We start from the raw sequence: 19954 nt of genomic DNA on the forward strand, positions 1-19954 counted from the left end.
TTGGTTAACATTAATACTGTCATTCTTTGCCATCTCTTCCTTTCATTTTCTTTGCTGAATAATGTTCATGTAATCTGTCTGATAAGCAAATTCAGATCAATCTTTTGTTAAGAATGTAAAATTATTGGAGTGGACACTGGCACAGGGAGCTAAGCTGCAAGTTGGGACCAGCCCCCCCATCCCATACCTGAGTGCCAGCCGGAGTCCCAGCACCTCCACTTCCCATCCAGCTTCTGTTCATGCAGATGATGATTCTAAATGCTTGGACCCACGTGGAGATGCTAGATTGAGTTCTGGGCTTTTACTTAGACCCTGTGCTGTGGGCATTTGGGCAGTAAACCTGTAGTTGAAAGATCAGTCACTCTCTTGTTCTATCTCCCCACCTTTCAAGTGGATGAAATTAAGGGAATGTTTGTAAGAAGAATATAGGCTTGGGCTTGCTGCTGTAGTATAGTGGCTAAAGTCCTCGCCTTGCATGCACCGGGATCCCATATGGGGATCAGTTCATATTCAAGCTATTCCACTTCCCTTCCAGCTCCCTGCTTGTGGCCTGGGAAAGCAGAGGAGGATGGCCCAGAGCCTTAGGACCCTGCACCTGCCTGGGAGACCCAGAAGCTCCTGGCTTTGGATTGGCTCGGTTCCTGCCATTGCAGCCATTTAGGGAGTGAAGTAGCAGACAGAAGATTTTTCTGTCTTTCCTTTTCCTTTTCAAGAAAAGTAAATAAGTCTTAAAGAAAAAAAAACGGAAAAAAGAAAATCCATAGCCTAGGATTGTCTTCTTCTGAAGCAATTGTTTTTTAATTACACTGGATTTTTTTCTCATGTAATAATAAATGAAAACTCAGTATGCATGTATCCATTTAATTAATTATAAATTAATTGTCCTGAAAAAGAGTGATCTTTAATGCTGGAGGTTTGGGATCTCCCTGATGCACTTGTAGCCATGGGTGATTTTGGAAAAATCATTTGTGAATGGACTTCAGTTTCCTTCAAAAAACGGAAGAAGGGGGATTGGATCAAACCAACTCAACAAAGTTTAATGAATTTATCAAAGTAATGGAAACATGTGTTTTAAAACTGAAACTTTGGTTTGAGAAAAAAACACTGAAACATTGGGGCCCAGCACAATAGCCTAGCAACTAAAATCCTCTCCTTGCACAGCCCGGGATACCACATGGGTGCCGGTTCTAATCCTGGCAGCCCTGCTTCCCATCCAGCTCCCTGCCTGTGAACTGGTAAAGCAGTTGAGGACAGCCCAGAGCTTTGGTACCCTGCACCCACATGGGAGACCCAGAAGAGGTTCCTGGCTCTGGATCAACACAAGTCCAGCTGTTGGGGGGGTCCCTTGGGGAGTGAATCATCAAACTGAAAATCTCCCTCTCTGTCTTTCCTTCTCTGTGTGTATCTGACTTCGCAATAAAAATAAATAAATCTTTAAAAATAAATAAATAAATCTTTTAAAAAAAACCTGAAACCTTGGTTTGAGGAAAAAAACCACTGAAACACTGGACCAAAATTGTGGTGTAGTGGGCCAAGTCACTGCCTCTGATGCCAACATCCCATATGGACTACTAATTTCTGTCCCAGATGCTCCAGTTCTCATCCAATCTCCTTATAAGGCCTGGGAAAGCAGTGAAAGATGCCCAAGGTGCCTAGACACCTGCTACCCCTCTTAAGAGACCGGATGAAGCTCCTGGCTTTGGCCTGGCCCAGCTTTTACATTGGAGCATGTGGGGAGTGAGCCAGTTAGGAAAGATCTCTCACTCTATCTTCTTACCACCTCTGTAACTCTCATTTTCAAATAAGTAAAACAAAATGGAAACATTAAAATATCCCAGGAAGCTCCTAAATTGTCTGCTTCTATTTTCCGTGATAACAACTGTGAATTAATAACTGAAACCATATCTTGTCATCTTTTACACCTTTGCACCAGTGCACATACACAGTGTAGGCACAGCCTGTTGGTATGGAGATCACAGCTTCATTAATTCTCTGATTTCCCTAGCACACATGCCTTTATTATAAAATAAAATATTTGCTTTTCTCCTCTGTGTCAGTGCTGCATTTCTGATAAGCACTGTATTTCTAGTGTTCAGTGTTCTAGTGTTCTAGTGTTCAGTGTTCTAGTGTTCTAGTGTTCTAGTGTTCTAGTGTTCAGGCATGTGCTATACCCTGAATGCGTCTCTGTGCATTCATTGTATCTGAGCATGCACTGCCTTCACTGATACTCTGCTGTGCCTCTGCTGGAAATGTTTTGGCCCTCCTGGGAACAGACTCCTACCTGACCTCATGAAGTTGCAAAACTTTATGATTACCAAATTTGCTATGTACATGGTTCAACTCTTGCAAAGCCCCTGATTAAGGTATTTGTGCATCTGCTGTAAATTATCTCCTTTAAACCTAGAAAAACATACCATATAGGACAAGTCATCATTTATTTTCTCTCTTCAGTGCACAAACTTTTCTTGTGTCTTTGCTAATTAATTTTCTCACCTTTTTGCTGATTTTTTTTCACATCTCTGTAGTTTTCATCTCTTGAGTCAGCATGTGGAAATAAACTATGGATGGAAGAAATTAGTCATGATATAAAGACAAATGACTATGTAGGTATTTTGGGGTTAGGCAGTAATTTTGGTGTTCATTTACTATTACTTTTCCCATCTCCATCAGAAGCTCTTGCCAACCTTTGCATTTCTGTTCATCTCGCCATTCTTTCAATGGTGCAGGCTCAGATCATTGGCATTATCCTTTTCCCCCTTAAGTCCTATGACTTGTTCCTTCCTATCGTTGGATTATGTTCCTCCATTTCCATTCATTCATTTTTTTTTTTAATTTAGATAATGGGAATTGTAATCACAGCCCTAAAATCAGAAAGCTTAGAACAGGGCATGAATAAAGTTTAGTCCAACCCCTCTTCTCTAGCCATGTAGTTCCTCTGAGAAGCAACCAGTAATTTTAAATATTTCTGTGTTTTTTGTCTTTTATTCAGGAAGAAATAAATTTACTTTATACTTGGCAGTATCTCGAACCTGTCTGTATTGCTCTCTATATTGCTTCTCACATTGTCTTCTTTCATAATCTTTGCTTATGTTTAAATTTTTTAAAGACTTATTTATTTTTAAAATTTATTTTTCGAAAGGCAAAGAGACAGAGATCTTCCATCTGCAGTTTCACTCCAAAGGAGCTGTGCTGATCTGGAACTTCTTCCGGGCCTCCCACATGGGTGCAGGGGCCCAAGAATTTGGGCTGTCTTCCGCTGCTTCCCCAGGTCATTAGCAGGGAGCTGGAGCAGAAGTGGAGCAGCTGGGACAGGACACTCATATGGGATGCTCACATGGGTTGCCGGCACAACAGATGCAGGTTTAGCCTATTACACCACGGTGCCAGCCCCGGCTTGAATTATTAGCTATGTTAATTGTTCTGTCTTCAAACTCTCCTTTCTCTCTACATTCTGGCTATTTTACTACAGATTGTTCACAACCATGTTAATCTTGAACAGCATGCTATAACTGCATATAGATATTTTAGGATAGTTTTCTAAGGTGAAATACTCAGTTGAGTGGGTCATAGGATGTCAAATAAGTCATGGTATAGCATGAAGCTGTAGCACTGAAGGCATAGTGCTAAACCGCACCAGTGAAGGTTTATTGGGCCGTGAGAAAACTGCCTTGTGATTTCTGTATTTTGTATCTAGATAACCTACAAGTGCCTATGTGCTAGTAATATTATGTTGTAACATAGGTTTATCTGCAAACATGCCTCTAGAATAGAAAATTATTTCCATTTTATAGTTGAGTAAATTGAGGCACATCTGAGGTTTAAAAAAAAGTTACCCAAGTGACCAGAAATAGTCTGCTTCAAGAATGTGTATTCCTACTCATTTAAAAAATATTTTTCGGGGCCTGGCATTGTGGCCTAGCAAGTAAAGTCCTCGCCTTGAATGCGCCAGGATCCCATATGGGCACCGGTTCTAATCCCGGCAGCTCCACTTCCCATCCAACTCCCTGCGTGTGGCCTAGGAAAGCAGTGGAGGACGGCAAAAGCTTTGGGACCCTGCACCCGCGTGGGAGGTCCAGAAGAGGTTCCTGGTTCCTGACTTCGGATTGGCACAGCACTGGCCGTTGTGGTCACTTGGAGAGTGAAGCATCGGATGGAAGATCTTCCTCTCTGTCTCTCCTCCTCTCTGTATATCTGACTTTGTAATGAAAATAAATAAATCTTAAAAAATATATATATTTTTCGGGCCCTGCGCAGTAGCCTAGCAGCTAAAGTCCTCACCTTGAACGCACCGGGATCCCATATGGGCGCCGGTTCAAGTCCGGCAGCCCCGCTTCCAGTCCAGCTCCCTCTTTGTGGCCTGGGAAAGCAGTCAAGGACGGTCCAAGGCCTTGGGACCTTGCATCCGCGTGGGAGACCTGGAGGAGGTTCCGGGCTCCTGGCTTCAGATTGGCGCAGCCCTGACCTTTGCGGCCACTTGGGGAGTGAATCATTGGATGGAAGATCTTCTCTGTCTCCTGCTCTCTGTATATCTGACTTTTCAATAAAAATAAAATACATATTTTTCTTTGAGAGGCAGAGACAGAGCTGCCATCTGTTGACTTACTCTGTAAAGGCCCAGAATGCAATAGTTGGGTCGGTCAAAGGCAGCAGGTGGGGACTCAATGCCAAGCTGAGCTGGACCTCCCCAAGGGGCACTCCTGATGGGGTGGGATGTGTCCTAAACCTGAAATCCAGCACTGCCTCCTCCTACCTTTTGGTTCGTTTCAGAGAGGAGATAGTTGTTAAGATGGTGAGCAATTCTAGTGATTGACACAGCCCTAAACAGCAATCATGTTAATGGTATTATGGTAGCATGGGTGCTTACATAGACACTGAGACATTCATGCTTCCTGGTTATTACTGCATTTTGCTGAACTGACAGAATGCCCTTTGCACTTCTTTAAATGTGCCACTAAGAATTTAGTACATTTTTAAAGTGCGTTGTAAATACACATCTACTTTGAAGATTACCATGACAAGGATGAAGGGGTCGGCTGCCTGCTTAGAACTGCCGTGTGAGAGTGCCGTGGGCTGTTTTTGCCCAGAGCTAAGCTCAGGTATGTTTCTGTCAGAAGCAGATTTCTTGATTTGGTACTACTGGTCAGAAATCTATTTTTATAAGCTTCCCAGTAATTCCTGAACCGTTATCTTTATGAAATCTCTGAAGTTCAAATCTTGGTCCTGTGCCAGTTAAGTTTAAAAGCTTGATTGATCAGGATACTGAACTCAAAACTCTCTCAGCGGTAAACTCAGTGACTAGGCTGATGAAATTAATTGATGTATGTGGTGGGGTTTAATAAATACAGAAAAGTTTTTTTCACAGGTCAGAAACATAGGAAATTATATAATCTTTTTAACAGTTTGAGCTTGGAAATAGAGCCAGGAAAGTTAACTATGTGGTCTAGAATTTTAGTGAAATTTTCTTTCATAATAGGTGAACACCCAGTGTAACAGCATTGGATCTTTTTCACTGACAGGTTACTGTGTCACATTGCTTGGGGGGGGGGGCGGGGGTGGTTTACAGGACTGGAAAGAAGTCCCTCTGTAGAAGCCATTTTCCTACTCAGCCTTAGTTAATGGCTCTTCCTTTCTTTGGTTGCATAGGCCAAATCCAATAGTTTATTATCTTTGATTCAACTCTAGACTTTTTCCTTTCTCACCCCACCTCTTTTCCAGCCACTCTGGAAGAAGTCCCCATAAGCCTCACCTGGATTTTTGAGAGCCTTTTTGGTGTTGCTGCTCCTACTGTTCAGCAAACTGTCTTTAAGGAACCACCCAGAGTAGAGTGGTTGAAATGTCGGTCCCAATGTGTCAGTACTGTGCTCAGAACCCTCTGCCGGTTTCCCATCTTTCTCAGCATAAGACTTCTTCACTCTGTCAAGTCCCCTCCTGCTCTGCGATTTACCTCTTTGCTCCTTATTTGTTCGCCTTTATCTCCCATGTTTTTATCCCTCTGCCCTCCGGTTCAGCCACACATTCTCTCCTCGGGGTCTTTGCCTTTTTCACTGGAGCCCTGTTCCTTCGGTATCCCTTATTTTCTCTAGCTGTTTAATCAGCAGTTACCTGCACATTGAAGCCTTCTCTGGTATCCAGCTTCAAACCCAAACGTTTACCATCCTGTTCTTTGCCTTCCCCTTTAGTCCTTAACATCTATCACTTACTAGCACACGACATATTTTGTTATCTGTCTGCCCACCAGAATCTGTATGCACCATGAAGACAGTGTGTTACTGAACCAGGTATCTGTGGAATGAATCACGCTTGGATAATATCTGTCTTGATTTTAAAGTTAACTCTCAGAGGGCAGTCTGACTTCCTGATTTTGTGAAGCCAATTTAAGGATGCTAGTGTTTCTGTGTTACTGAAAAATTCTATTTTGTAATAGAGCTTTTACGCAGGAAGCGTCAGCATGTCTCTGTTACCCACCGTGGGAGGAAGGGAGCTTGATAAAAGTTAGCTTAACTGCTGCCATCTGACTCATCTTACTGTTTTAAAAAAAACCCTCCAAATAAATCCTCTATTCCTAGAAACTGATCTGCTTACAAAAAGCTTTTCCTCCCACTTTTTTTTTCGTACTGTTGCCTCACTTGTAAGGCCTTCCCTAAAGGATCTAACACACTTTGCAGAGCTCAAGCTTAGATTCTGTTGCCTCTTCCTTGTAATTGTTAATAATCCAGCCTCTGTCCATTTCTTTCCTCTCAAGTTCTGTGCCATATTTTACCAATACTACTGATTTGACAATTTTGCTGCTTTGAATTGTAGTGATTTTGAAATGTGTGACACATCCTAAGAACTGTTATTTGTATAAATAGTTTTGCAAACAATGGCAAAGTATACAAAAATTGGAAAACTATGCTTATTCTATATTTCTCTAAGGTTATTTGTGTCCACATGATAATTTGCATTTTATATTAGCTCAAGATGAGTCAGCTAAACTTTCCAGCATATTAGAATAACCTGAGGAAGTTTAAATATTCTGATACCCAGGTTCCCCTACCTGTCAGTCAGAATCTCTGCATATAGAACTCACCCATCAATCTATTTGAATCTCCCAGATAATTCTAATCTATAACCAAGGTTCAAATTCACTGGTTTAAGCCAAAAGGCAATTTGTTGACTGTTTCACAATATTTTCCCTTTAGTTTTTAATGATTCACCTCAGTGCCTGCGATCAAATCAATGATTTGTGTGTTTAAGATTTATTTACTTATTTATTTGAAAGGCAGAGTAATAGAGCTAGAGGGAGTAGGGGGAGAAAGAAGGAGTGTGTGCTAGTTCACTCTCCAGATGGCCACAAAACCAAGGCTGGGCTAAGCCAAAGTCAGAAGCCTGGAATTTCTTTCTTCTTCTTCTTCTTTTTTTTTTTTAATTTTCTGTTTGATCTTTAATATTATTTACGTAGTTGAGAGAGGATGCACACCTATGTGAGCCTCTGATTAAAGTGGGGTTGAAGTATGGAGGATGGTGGGACAAATGTTTCATTTTACTTTTTTCTCCTGTGTCTGCAGGGAGGGAACAGGAAGTGGCCACTCCTTGCTGTCCAGCCACACCACATCAGCACCCAGGGATGGGGACAGTCATTTGATAATGCCTTATAGACCCCAATGTGGGGAAGAGTGTTCCGAAGGTGTTACTTGTGTGATTTACGATAGTTCTGAGACCAAGACTTCATTGGCTTCATTGCACCAGAGTTGAGAAAATCTTTCCGAAATCTTTTGGCTGACCAAGTCCACCCCAGTGCATTCATGGACCCAGAAACATGTTGTAAAGCTTGGACAGGAGAGTTGTCCAATCTGTTCTGCTTTCCATCCAGTGATAAGGCATTTTACATTCTGTCTTGGCCCAAATGAGCTGATTGTGGCCAGGATCTGAATCCAGTGATCTAGTTGGGGAGTCCCACAAGAAGCCTTGCCTGGGGTGACCTCAGATCTGACTGTTGTGTGCTCCAACCAGTGCAGGTTCAAGTTCAGTCTTTCACCTACACCAGCTGCTTGGGCAGCTGCCTGGTCAGTTCTGCTCCTGGCCCCATGTCTCACATGAACTGATGAGTGCTTGCAGCCTAGCCCTGCATAGCCCAGCACAGCCCTGGTCTTTACACACACCAGCAGGTGCCACGGCCTAATTAGGGTGACCCTCAGTAACCCCCGCCCCAAACCTCGGTTTTTGTGTGTGCTGGCATGTGCTGCCGCCTAGCCTGGTTTGTCCCACATCCCACCCAGCTCTTGTTCACACCTGTGGGTGCTGTGAGAAACCTGGAGTTTTCATCTGGGTCTCTCCCACATGGGTGATAGGCCCAAGTTCTTGATCCATCTTCGGTTGTTTTCCTAGGGCATTAGCATGGAGCTGGATAAGAAGTGGGACAGCCAAGGCGTGAACCAAGCACTCTAGTATAGGATGGAGATGTCCAAAGTAGTATCTTAATCACGTGCCAAGTGCTTCTTTCAATGTCTGAACTTTTTTGGAAAGCACATCGCTTGAAATTTGGTGGGGCCAGCATGATGACTCAATTGACTAATTTCAGCCTGCAAGCACTGATATCCTATAAGGGTGCTGGTTCCTGTTCCGCTGCTCCACTTTCCATCGAGCTCCCTGCTTGTGTCCTGAGAAAGCAGAGGAGGATGGCCCAAAGCTTTCAGACCCTGAACCTGCCTGGGAGACACTTAGGAGGTTCCTGGTTTCACATTGGCTCATTCCAACCATTGTGGCTATTTGAGATGTAAACCAGAAGATGGAAGATCTTTCTCTTTGACTCTCCTCTCTGTAAATCTGCCTTTCAAGTGAAAATAAATGTTACCCAAGAAGAAAAAAGGAAGCAAAGGAAAGGGAAGGGGAGGGGAATTGAGGGAAAGAAAGAGAAAGGAGAAAGAAAGAAATTTGGTACCACCTAGTGTTTGCTTAGTGAAAAATTAAGCATATTCTGTGCCTTGGTCCATCTCATATTACTTCACTTGATTTTTTAAATATTTGTTTATTTATTTTTATTGGAAAGTCAGATTTACAGAAAGAGGCAGAAAGATCTTCCATCTGCTGATTTACTTCCCAAGTGGCTGCAACAGCCGGAGTTGAGCTGATCCAAAGCCAGCAGCCAGGAGCCTCTTCCGGGTTTCCAATGCAGGTGCAGGGTCCCAAGGCTTTGGGCCGTCCTCGACCACTTTCCCAGTTCATGAGCAGGGAGATGGAAGCAGGGCTGCTGGACACGAACAACTGCCTGTATGGGATCCCAGTGTGTGCAAGGCAAGAACTTTAGCCACTGTGGTACCACGCCAGGCCCTTCATTGAATTCTTTAAAGCAGTTCTAGATATGAACAGGTATTAAGATAACAAATGAAGAAGCTAAGCAAATTAAATAATAAAGCTGGTTGTGAAATCAGGTCTGACTCTTGATTTTGAAGGAAAATCTAAATTGAAGAAAAGACCTCTTTTTTTTTTTTTGTAAGTTAGAATGCCATAACATGCCAAAGATGCACCATATATTAAAGGCAGAGTCTGTGGACAGTGCTGTGGCCGAGTAGGTTAGTCCTCCATCAGTGCTGGCGTCCCATAAGGCCACTGGTTCAAGTCCTGGCTGCTCCACTTGTAATCCAGCTCCCTGCTACTGTGTCTGAGAAAGCAGTGGCGAACGATGGCCTGGGTCCTTGGTCCTACACCCACGTGGAGATCCAGAAGAAACTCCTGGCTTCAGATCAACCCAGATCCAGCTGTTTTGGACATTTGGGCAGTGAAACAGGAGATGTAAAATCTCATGTCTGTCTTTCTGTTAACTGCATTTCAGATAAAAATAAATTTTTTATAAAAATAAATAAAGGCAAAATCCTTGTTTTCCACTGGTGCCATTTCCATTCAGCATGCTCTCTCCCGTGGCCAGCTTTACCCTTTTGAACTTGACATGTGGATTTCTTATTCCCTGATGTCTAAATCTTAGGTTGTCTGGTGGGAACCTTTTGCTTATTTCTTAACTTTGTTTTGCCTATTTCTGGCAGTCGATATTTTAATACATTTAAACTCCTGGGTAGCAAGTTGTTTATGGGATCTTTACAATCATTTTTATCTTTTTTTTCTGACTCATTAGAACAGTTTATCTCAGACTTTGCTAATTCTTGGTTCTTAATCTCCACATTTAGGCATACCTGCTAATTAAACCGTAAAGGGTCCTTTCCTTCTCTTTGGGATGTGTCTGTGTGTGTATGTGAGTGAGAGAAGACCAGACAAATTAGAGCTATTTAGCATTTAGAGTTTTTATAGTTTCATTTAGACTAAGCCAATACTTTGTTTTATTTAACATGGCTTGCCATTTAACTTGAACTTGTAACTAAACATTTTGGAAATCTTTACCACCATTGTTTGTGTCTTATATTAGATGAGTCAAAAGGATGATTTCCCTCTAACTTCATGCATATGGAGATTACTGATTAAAAGGGAAAGACTGGGAGAAGTAATTAGAAAATAGAACCTGGTATTTGTTTAGTTCTTGCTTATAAAATTGATTCTTAAGTATGTGATTTTATACACTAAGTGGTATAAACTGCAAAAATTCCTGCTACAGAAAAAATTATCCTGACACTTGTTAAAATGGTTAGGAACATTATTCAAGACCTTTTTTAAGGGACCTGGCAAGGTCGCCGAGCACCTTAAGTTCTCGCCTTAAATGCGCGCCAGGATCCCATATGGGCGCCGGTCCTATGTGGCCTGGGAAAACAGTCGAGGATGGCCCAAAGCTTTGGGACCCTGCTCCCACATGGGAGACCTGGAAGAGGTTCCTGGTTCCCGGCTTCGGACTGGCGCAGCATCGGCCGTTGTAGTCACTTGGGGAGTGAATCATCGGACAGAAGATCTTTCTCTCTGTCTCTCCTCCTCTCTGTATATCTGACTTTCCAATAACAATAAATAGATCTTTCAAAAAAAAAAGAGATAAATCTTGGAGTCAGCCTTGTGACATAGCAAGTTAAGTCTCAACTTTGGACTTCTTCATCCCATTTCAGAGTGATCTGGAGCCTTAACTGCTCCACTTCCTATCCAGTTTCCTGTTAAGGTGCCTGGGAAGACAACCAAGGATAGATAGCCCAAATACCTGAGCCCCTTCCACCTAGGTGGACCTCTCTGGAGTCCTGGCTTCAGCCTTGGCCCAGTTGTAGTCATTAAGGGTATAAACCAGCAGGTGGAAGACCTGTCCTTTTTCTCTTGTTCTGCCTCTGCCCCTGCCTTTTTTTTTTTTTTTTTTTTAATAATCCATTTTATTGTATTGTTGTTGACAATCTTTACATAGTTAACTATAGTTGAAGGAAAAACAAGAAAGAGAGAGAAAAAAAAAAAAGGTTCAGGGGGATAGGGAGGTGGGCAATGCTATTATGTCCATATTGTTTCCATCATGTATCTGAGGCAAAAGGGGACATTGAGGGAGAAGCCCCACCCAGTTTCCCGCCCACCCCAAGTCCCGGATGTGGGGCATGCTCTGAGATATGTGCTCAAGTGGAGTTAATAGTTCTCCAGTTATGAGTCACTGCCAGTTTCGCTCGATGAGGTGGTCCACTGATTGATATGGTCCATCATGAAGTCTCCATTTGTCCCATATTTCGCTGCCAACATGTAGCTGAGATGAATGATTGTCCTATTCTGTCTTCTGTCTTTTCTTGGTTAGAATTCTGAGTCCAGCAGTTCAAGTGGGGAGATCTCCAAAGATACTTTGAGGTATTCCCAGATTAGTTGCTTGTATGTTCTAGCAAGCACAGGGCCCGGCACAGTCCATCACCCTAATCAGCTGGTGGTTGCAATTGCTGTGTTGGTTCTGTTTTCAGTCCCGAGTTGCACTGGAACCAATGGGTGTTGCAGTCCAGTCTGGTTCGGCCCTTACATCAACCAGTGGGAGCTGCAGCCTAGTTGGGGCGACCCACAATAACCCCCACCAGACCGCCCCCTACCCTGGTTTGCCAGTATGTGTAGCAGAAGACCAATCTGTCCCCCATCCCATTTGGCTCTGGTGCTTGTCAATGGGTATTGAAGCTTAGTTTTATCTAGCCAACTCAACCATCCAGCCCTCACAGATATTGTTGAGTACCTCTCTATCTAGCCATCCCAGCCCCCGTCCTAGTTTTCATGCCCTCCCACGGGAATAGTGACCCAAGAAGGGGGAACCCACCCCTTCCCTCCCAGGTCTCTCTGTCCCGGTTTATGCACTCTTTAGGTGGTCCTGAGATTTGACTCGACAGAATTAGTCCCCAGTGCCAGCTTCTGCCAGCTGATGCTGTGGCCCTGATCTAGTCCACATGCAGCGCACAGGTGTTGTAGCCTTGCTTAGTCGTGTCTGTCTCTATCCCAGCCAACACTCTCCAGTGGGAGTGGTTGTCCAGCGAGGGGACCAGCCCCTTAATCCCCCCCCCCCGCCAGCTCTGCCCCTCCCTTCCTGGATCTCACGTGTGCTGGATGGGTGCTGCATTCATATCCAGTACAGGCAACCACGCCCTGGCGTTCCATAATGTGTACTGGTTTTGTCGCAACCAAACCCGGCCCATTCCACACTCTGTTCTGGTGATCGGATTTGCCAGAGGATGATATGAACTGATTCAGCCTGGTCTGCTCCTGACCCATGCCGAATGCATGCCAGTGGGAAACTTTCCATGGCCTATTCTGGGCTGTTTCCAATCATGCTTCTCGCGCTTACCTGCAGGGACTGTGTCCTGTCTGCCCCTGCCTTTTGCCCTCTGTTGTTCTACCTCTAAAATAAAATAGATGTTTAAATCTTTTTTAAAAAGATACACCTTTGTGTTTTTTAACCTTAGGCCTGCTGATAATGATAACTTATACTAAGCTTATCATCTGAAAATTTGTCTGAAAGTTTTGTCTCATAGTGTTGCCAGGTTTAAACTGGAAAAATATTTACCTTATTTGGAATTTTAAAAAAAGTTAGCAATTATTCAGTGAAACCAATGTTTCATTTTTGACCTAGAGATCACTAAGATATATATTTTTCTAGAATTGTAGCCCTAAATTAAGTTCTGTTCAGCCTCTAAGAATTCTCAACTGGCAGGAATTTTGTTTGTTTGGTAATGGCACTGAAACTGGAATTCTGGACCTATTTTGATATTAATATATGTGTGTCAACAACTTACAATTTACAGCTACCAAACTTACTGCCCCAATTTGTTGTTGATAGTTAAGGCCTTAGAACCAGATGGAGGAAAATAAAATTGGAAAAAGGTTTAAAAATAAAATTCTTTACTCTTGTCAAGAATAAACATCTTAAATAATCTTCAAATGGGAAACACTCCCTTAGGAAATTGCACTGATTCTAAGTTTCTTACCGTAACAAAAAGTATATCTCTTTCAGGAAGAAATGCAACTGCTTGTGCGTTCATAACTCTACAATGGTATATAAGAAATAAGTAAAATAAGTATTTAAAGAGGCACAACTTACTCTTGTCCTTTGTAAATGTGTATAGCCTACTTGCAAAGCAATAAAAAAGAAAAGTTGGAGAGATGTGTTTATACTTTAGAGAAACTTATTGATAAGAAAAAAGTTGCTGTTGTATTTAGTTACTGATGAAAATGATGAAGGTAATGATGGAGAATAAGGTGACTGGGACATAAAGAATATCTGGAAAAGGGAATTATTTTCTCAGTGATTTGAAGGGTTTGCTCAATTTAGTTAGGTTTTTAAATGTTTATTTTTGTTCTCGAGGTGGATTAGCAGAGCTCTTACAGCTGATGCACTCCCGGAATAGTCAAAGTGTACAGGACAGTCAGTCCAGGTTTCCCCTGGGTGACAAATCCAGCTACTTCAGCCATCACTGCTGCCTCCCGGGATATGCATTGGCAGGAGGCTAGAATCAAAATATAGCTGAAACTTGAACTCAAGCAGTTCTAGCATCTTGATTTAATAGTTTTTGACTTATCTATTTACACTTTATTTGAAAGGCAGAGAGCAGCAGACAAACAAATCTTCAATCCACTGGTTGATTCTACCAATGCTTACATTATCCAGGATGACCAGTCTAAAGCCCAGAACTCGGTCCGGGAGTGGGTGGCAGGTACCAATGTAGCTAAATTGTCACCTGCTACTTCACAGGGTAAGCATTAACAAGGTGAAATCAGGGTGGAACAGGGACTGGGACTTTTATACAGGATTCGGGTATCCCAGGCAGAGTCCCAATGCCAAATACTCATCGCTGGTAGGATTTTTCTTCTGTTTGTTTTGTTTTTTCTTGAGAGTTGAGAGGCAGAGAGAGAAAACAAGCATTTAAACTACATGTGCGTGCTTTCTAATGAGGTTCACTCCCAAAATGTACACAATGGCCAGGAGAGGGCCAAGCCAAAACCGGGAGCCAGCAGCTCAATGTCTTCCTGCCTGGACTCAATACTTCAGCAATCACCTGCTGCCTCCCATGGTGCATGTTAGCAGGAACCTGCACTTGAAGTGGAGCTAAGATATAATTATCTCAAGTGACTGCTTAACTCCTTGATCTCTAATGCTCTAACGCCTTCCCCCAGTTCCCTCAGGAGATGTTTCACTTGAGAAGAGAGGTGATTGAAAGATATTTTAAGGGAGCACCGGCATCCCATATGGGCACCAGTTCTAATCCTGGCAGCTCCGCTTCCCATCCAGCTCCCTGCTTGTGGCCTGGGAGGGCAATAGAGAATGGCCCAAAGCCTTGGGACCCTGCACCCACATGGGAGACCTGGAGGAAGTTCTAGGCTCCTGGCTTCGGATTGGCACAGCACTGGCCGTTGTCACTTGGGGGAGTAAGTCATCAGAGGGAAGATCTTCCTCTCTGTATCTCCTCCTCTCGGTATATCTGACTTTCCAATAAAAATAAATAAATGAATCTTTTTAAAAAGATTTTAAGAGATGGAAAATTTTTTAAGGTTTATTTTTATTGGAAATAAATAGAATTTTTAACGCCTCTTTATTAAAGTAACTTCAGTTTTGCGAACAAAACCTCCATATTAGTCCACATTAGTGATGTGTAAGTAGAGCTGTGCTGACAGTCTTCCTTTCTATGGGAAATGCCTGTCTCTTCTTTGTTTCCTCATGCCAACTTTGATAATGGTTGAAAATCACTGTTACAGAAAGTGACAGCTCTTATTGTATTGCAGCAAAAGTATTTGTACACTAACTGCTTAGCCATTTATCTCCCCCATTTAACTCTATTAAATTTTATTTTAATTTCCACCCACTTTTGAAGCTAGATAAGCAAAACTTGACACAATTCCTAGTTTTCCAAAAAAAAAAAAAAAGAAGAAGAAGAAGAAAGAAAAACAGAACAAAGCCAAGTGCATATTAATACTGCACGGTCTAGTTGAAGTCTTGATCCCATTCCCACTCCCCCTTGTACACTCCCCCTTTTAAAAGCTATCTTAATCATCATCTTATGTTTTGTAAATAATAAAATAGTATTCATTAAATTGCATTCCTAAAGGACAGGTGTTAGTTTTTTTGCTTGTTTGTTAAGGATTTATTTATTTTTATTGAAAAAGCAGATCAGATTTATAGAGGGGGAGACACTAGCAGTAGTTCCAGTTAAAATTTGGTGACTGTACATATATGTGATGCTATATGATCTTGTAAGACTAAGAATACCTCATTCTATGCACCTTTTTTACTCAGTAGCGTATCTCAAACGTTCATCCATGTCATCAAAATACTTCTCAAGCTTATTTGCTCTCAGAACCCCCTCAACCTGCTTGAAAATTGCAGTTTTTACTTATAGCTTGTATCTATTGTCTTAGATATTAAAACCAAGATTTTTTTACAATTTTTGTTTTGCTTTGTTTTAGATTATGTTTACATAGTCAATCAGAGTGGGAAGGATCCAGGGCCAGGGAGAAGTGGGTGTGGTCATTGTTTCCAAGCTTTCTATTTATTCTTCCCATTTCTGAGAAGAGGGGAAAGATAAGAATATAGGCCATACCCAGCCTCCCAACCAACCCAGTGCCCAAGGATGGGGAAAGGCCACCGATATCACCCCAGGGTCTCAGTGTGGCACATGCTCCAAGGGTTCTACCCAGTTGGATGTGATAGTTCCGAAATGCTGGGCCATGCGACCCAGACCTCAGCAGAACCCTCACCCCACCCTGCCCAAGTTCACAGACCTGGCACGTCCCAACAGGTGCGCTCAGTGACCTAGGCCAGGAGACCCAGGCCCCTCCAAAACCAAGATGTTCTGAAAACCTTAACTATTCCATGATAGCCCTGTGGGTGCAGCATTATGTATGGCACAATGGCTTAAGCTGCCATTTACAGTGTCAGCATCCCATATTGGAATATAAGTTTGAGTCCCAGCTGCTAAGCTTCCAGTCCAGCTCCCTGCTAACATACCTGGGAGAGCAGCCAATGATGGGCCAATTGCCCAGGCCCACCTCATTCAAATGGGAGACCTGAATGGTATTCTGGCACCTGGCTTCTGCCTGACCCAGGACTAGCAGTTGTAGATGTTTAGAAATTGAAACAACAGATGAAGATATTCTCTGTCCCTGTCTATCCCTCTCAGTCTGCGTTTTCTTTCTTTTTTTTTTTTTTTCAAGATTAATTTATTTTTATTGGAAAGTCAGATATACAGAGAGGAAGATCTTCCATCCGCTGATTCACTTTCCAGGTGGCCGCAATGGCCGGAGCTGAGACAATCTGAAGCCAGGAACCTAGAGTCTCTTCCAGGTCTGCCATGTGAGTGCAGGGTCCCAAGGCTTTGGGCCGTCTTCAGCTGCTTTCCCAAGCCACAAGCAGGGAGCTGGAAGGGAAGTGGAGCATCTGGAATTAGAACCGCCACTCATATGGGATCCTAGCCCGTTTTAGGCAAGGACCTTAACCACTAGACTACTGTGCTGGGCCCCAATCTCCTCTTTCAAATAACCACATGGATAAATCTTTAGAATTTTTTAATGAATTATACTAGTATAATTTCTTAAAGAAAAACTGTTTCAAAACAAAAGACAGTATGAAAAACAGCATTGTTTTATAATAATTTTCATCAGTTTGTTATGATATACTGTCTTAGCTTGCTTCCTCTCTGTGGAATGCCCTCCCTGGTCTTACCTACTGAGCCTCCAATTCAACCCAAAATGTCACTGCCCTAGAAGAAACCCCTTCCTTCTTGGCGTGTGCAGAGTTGGTTGCACTTCCCTGTGTGTTCACTTCATGTTTAATACCTGCTTGCTGTGTTACTGTCCAGAGGTCAGCTTCCTGAGGGCAGTGACCATGTCTTACTCAGTGTGCAGTCTTTACTTACTGATCCCTCTTGTCCTCGACTGCCAAACGGATGAAGTGCTGCTTTTTCATAATGTAGCATGAGCACATCTGTTATCCGCACTGATGTGTTCTTTCATTTGTACCAACTCCATGAGATCTTGCAATTTAAAAATTTCAGGAATACTCTACAATTCAGACATTTTGTCGTTAAGTGACTTATAAAATGTGGCAATGGCTTCAGTTCTTTTGTGGAAAATGTAGTGTGCTAGTATGTGTGTATATTTATATTTGGCTTACAAACATTTTGCTTCACTGGAAGGAATTTCATAACTAAATATGGACTTTAGGAGATGTCCATTGACGGGAAGTAGAATATACCATAGAACGTTCAGATATGCCACATACAGACTAAAAAGAAAAGGCCTATTATACAAAGTAGATTGACTAACTTTATTTTATCTTTTAATTATTTACTTGTTTGAAAGGCAGAGTTACAGAGAAGGAGAGGCAGAGAAAAACGTTCACTCTCCACATTACTGCAACAGCCAGGGATGAGTTAAGCTCTGCCCAGGAGCCAGGTGCTCCATCCAGATCTGCACATAAATGACAGGGGCCCAGGTCCTTGAGCTGTCATCCACTGCTTCCCCAGGCACCTGAGCAGCTGCTGGATCCGCAGGGTGGAGTAGACCTGGGGCTTACGTTCCTTTTCAGAAGATAAGCTACACAAAAAACCATAGTCTGCAGCAGTAGGTCTACTGCCCTTCTCTGCAAGTCACCAAGATTCAAGCTACAGATAACAGGACTGACAAGTGAAATTCTAAGATTAGCACCCAGCGTGTATGAAAAACTAGAACCATGACAAAGAAGAACCAAGTTCAGCAGAGGGTCTGAAATTCTAGGCAGCAGCTGATAGGTGAGACTGTAGATACAGCTGTTGTACTTAGAGATGATTGCACACACATAGAATACATTAAAGGAACACTGGAAATTGAAAACAGAGCTGTTGGGCCCGGCGGCGTGGCCTAGCGGCTAAAAAGTCCTCACCTTGAAAGCCCGGGGATCCCATATGAGCGCCGGTTCTAATCCCGGCAGCTCCACTTCCCATCCAGCTCCCTGCTTGTGGCCTGGGAAAGCAGTCGAGGACGGCCCAATGCTTTGGGACCCTGCACCCACGTGGGAGACCCGGAAGAGGTTCCAGGTTCCCGGCTTCGGATCGGCGCACATCGGCCCGTTGCGGCTCACTTGGGGAGTGAATCATCGGACGAAAGATCTTCCTCTCTGTCTCTCCTCCTCTGTGTATATCTGGCTGTAATAAACTGAATAAATCTTAAAAAAAAAAAAAAGAAAGAAAACAGAGCTGTTGAGTAGCTGTCTAAATCCAAAATGAGCACATTTGAAGAACATTTCCAAGTATGAAATAACCAAAAAATAAGTAGTAGAAGAAAACTAGATATTGGATCCTAACATTTACATTTATTTATGATAGGAGATCCAGAAAAGAAAAATGACAAGAAATATTTTCTATGGCATTATTTAAGAACTCTTATACAGGATGAAATGGTAGAAGTGATAGAAGTCATTTTTATTTTACGTTGAAAAGTAATGACTCTGATGGGGCAAGAGTTTGGTACAACTGCAAAGATGTCCTTGAGACACCTGCCTCTCCAGATCTGGGTGTCTGGCAGCTCCACTCTCCATTCCATCTTCTTGCAATGTGCTGCTGACTCAAGTATCTGAGTCCCTACCAGCATGGGGGTTGGAGGATGCACCGAGATTGAGTTCTTGGCTTCTTCCTTTGACCTGACCCATCCTTGGCTGTGAGGGTATTTGGGACTGAACTAGTGAATGGAAGATCTTGGTTTTCAATTAAAAAAAATAATTAAAAAATTTAACCCATGCCAAAAAAAAATAGTGACATTCTTTATACCATTATTAAGATATTGACCCTTTATCCAGTCCAATAAAAAACTAGTAGTTTGCGTTTGTTGTGACAATGGAATGGGTGTTGAATTTTGCAGTTTTTTTTAAATGGGTGGAGATGATCACATGGTTTTGCTCCTTTAATTTGCAAGTGGAAATTACATTAATGCATTGATGTTGAGCTATTTTATGTTGGAATAAAAGCTATTTGGTGGGCCCAGTGCAATAGCGTAGTGGCTAAGTCCTTGCCTTGCGTGTGCTGGCTACCCCACTTCCCATCCAGCTCCCTGCTTGTGCCCTGGGAAAGCAGTAGAGGATGGCCCAAAACTTTGGGACCCTGCACCTGCATAGGAGGCCTGGAAGAAGTTCCTGGCTTCAAATCAGCTCATCTATGGTTGTTGCTGCTGCCTGGGGGTGGACTGGCAGACAGAAGATTTCTGTGTCTCCTCTGTATGTCTGCCTTTCCAATTAAAAAAAAAAACAACTCTTTGGTGTATTGCCTAATTTGCTAATATTTTATTTAGTTTTCTTCAATGTTTGTGAAGGAGGGCCATAACTTTTTGGATGTAGTGCATTTTGATCAACCACTGGTCATTCAGCTTTTTTTTTTTTTCCTTCAGTATTTTTTTTTTTTTTAAGATTTATTTTATTTTTATTACAAAGTCAGATATACTGAGAGGAGGAGAGATAGAGAGGAAGTAGAGCTGCTGGGATTAGAACCAGCAGCCATATGGGATCAAGGCGAGGACCTTAGCCACCAGGCCACACTGCCGAGCCCATCCTTCAGCATTTTTTTAATTGAAAGAGTTACACTCCCCA

The 19954-nt window shown here is 42.6% G+C and overlaps 1 protein-coding gene across 1 annotated transcript in view; it reads left to right on the forward strand.

Moving 5' to 3' along the window:
* CAPZA1 (capping actin protein of muscle Z-line subunit alpha 1) overlaps positions 1-19954 on the forward strand; it is a 44388-nt gene that overhangs the window by 3668 nt on the left and 20766 nt on the right. The window lies entirely within an intron of this gene.

The sequence above is a fragment of the Ochotona princeps genome, chromosome 2 (genome assembly GCF_030435755.1).
Source record: "Ochotona princeps isolate mOchPri1 chromosome 2, mOchPri1.hap1, whole genome shotgun sequence".
In the NCBI taxonomy this organism is placed as follows: domain Eukaryota; kingdom Metazoa; phylum Chordata; class Mammalia; order Lagomorpha; family Ochotonidae; genus Ochotona; species Ochotona princeps.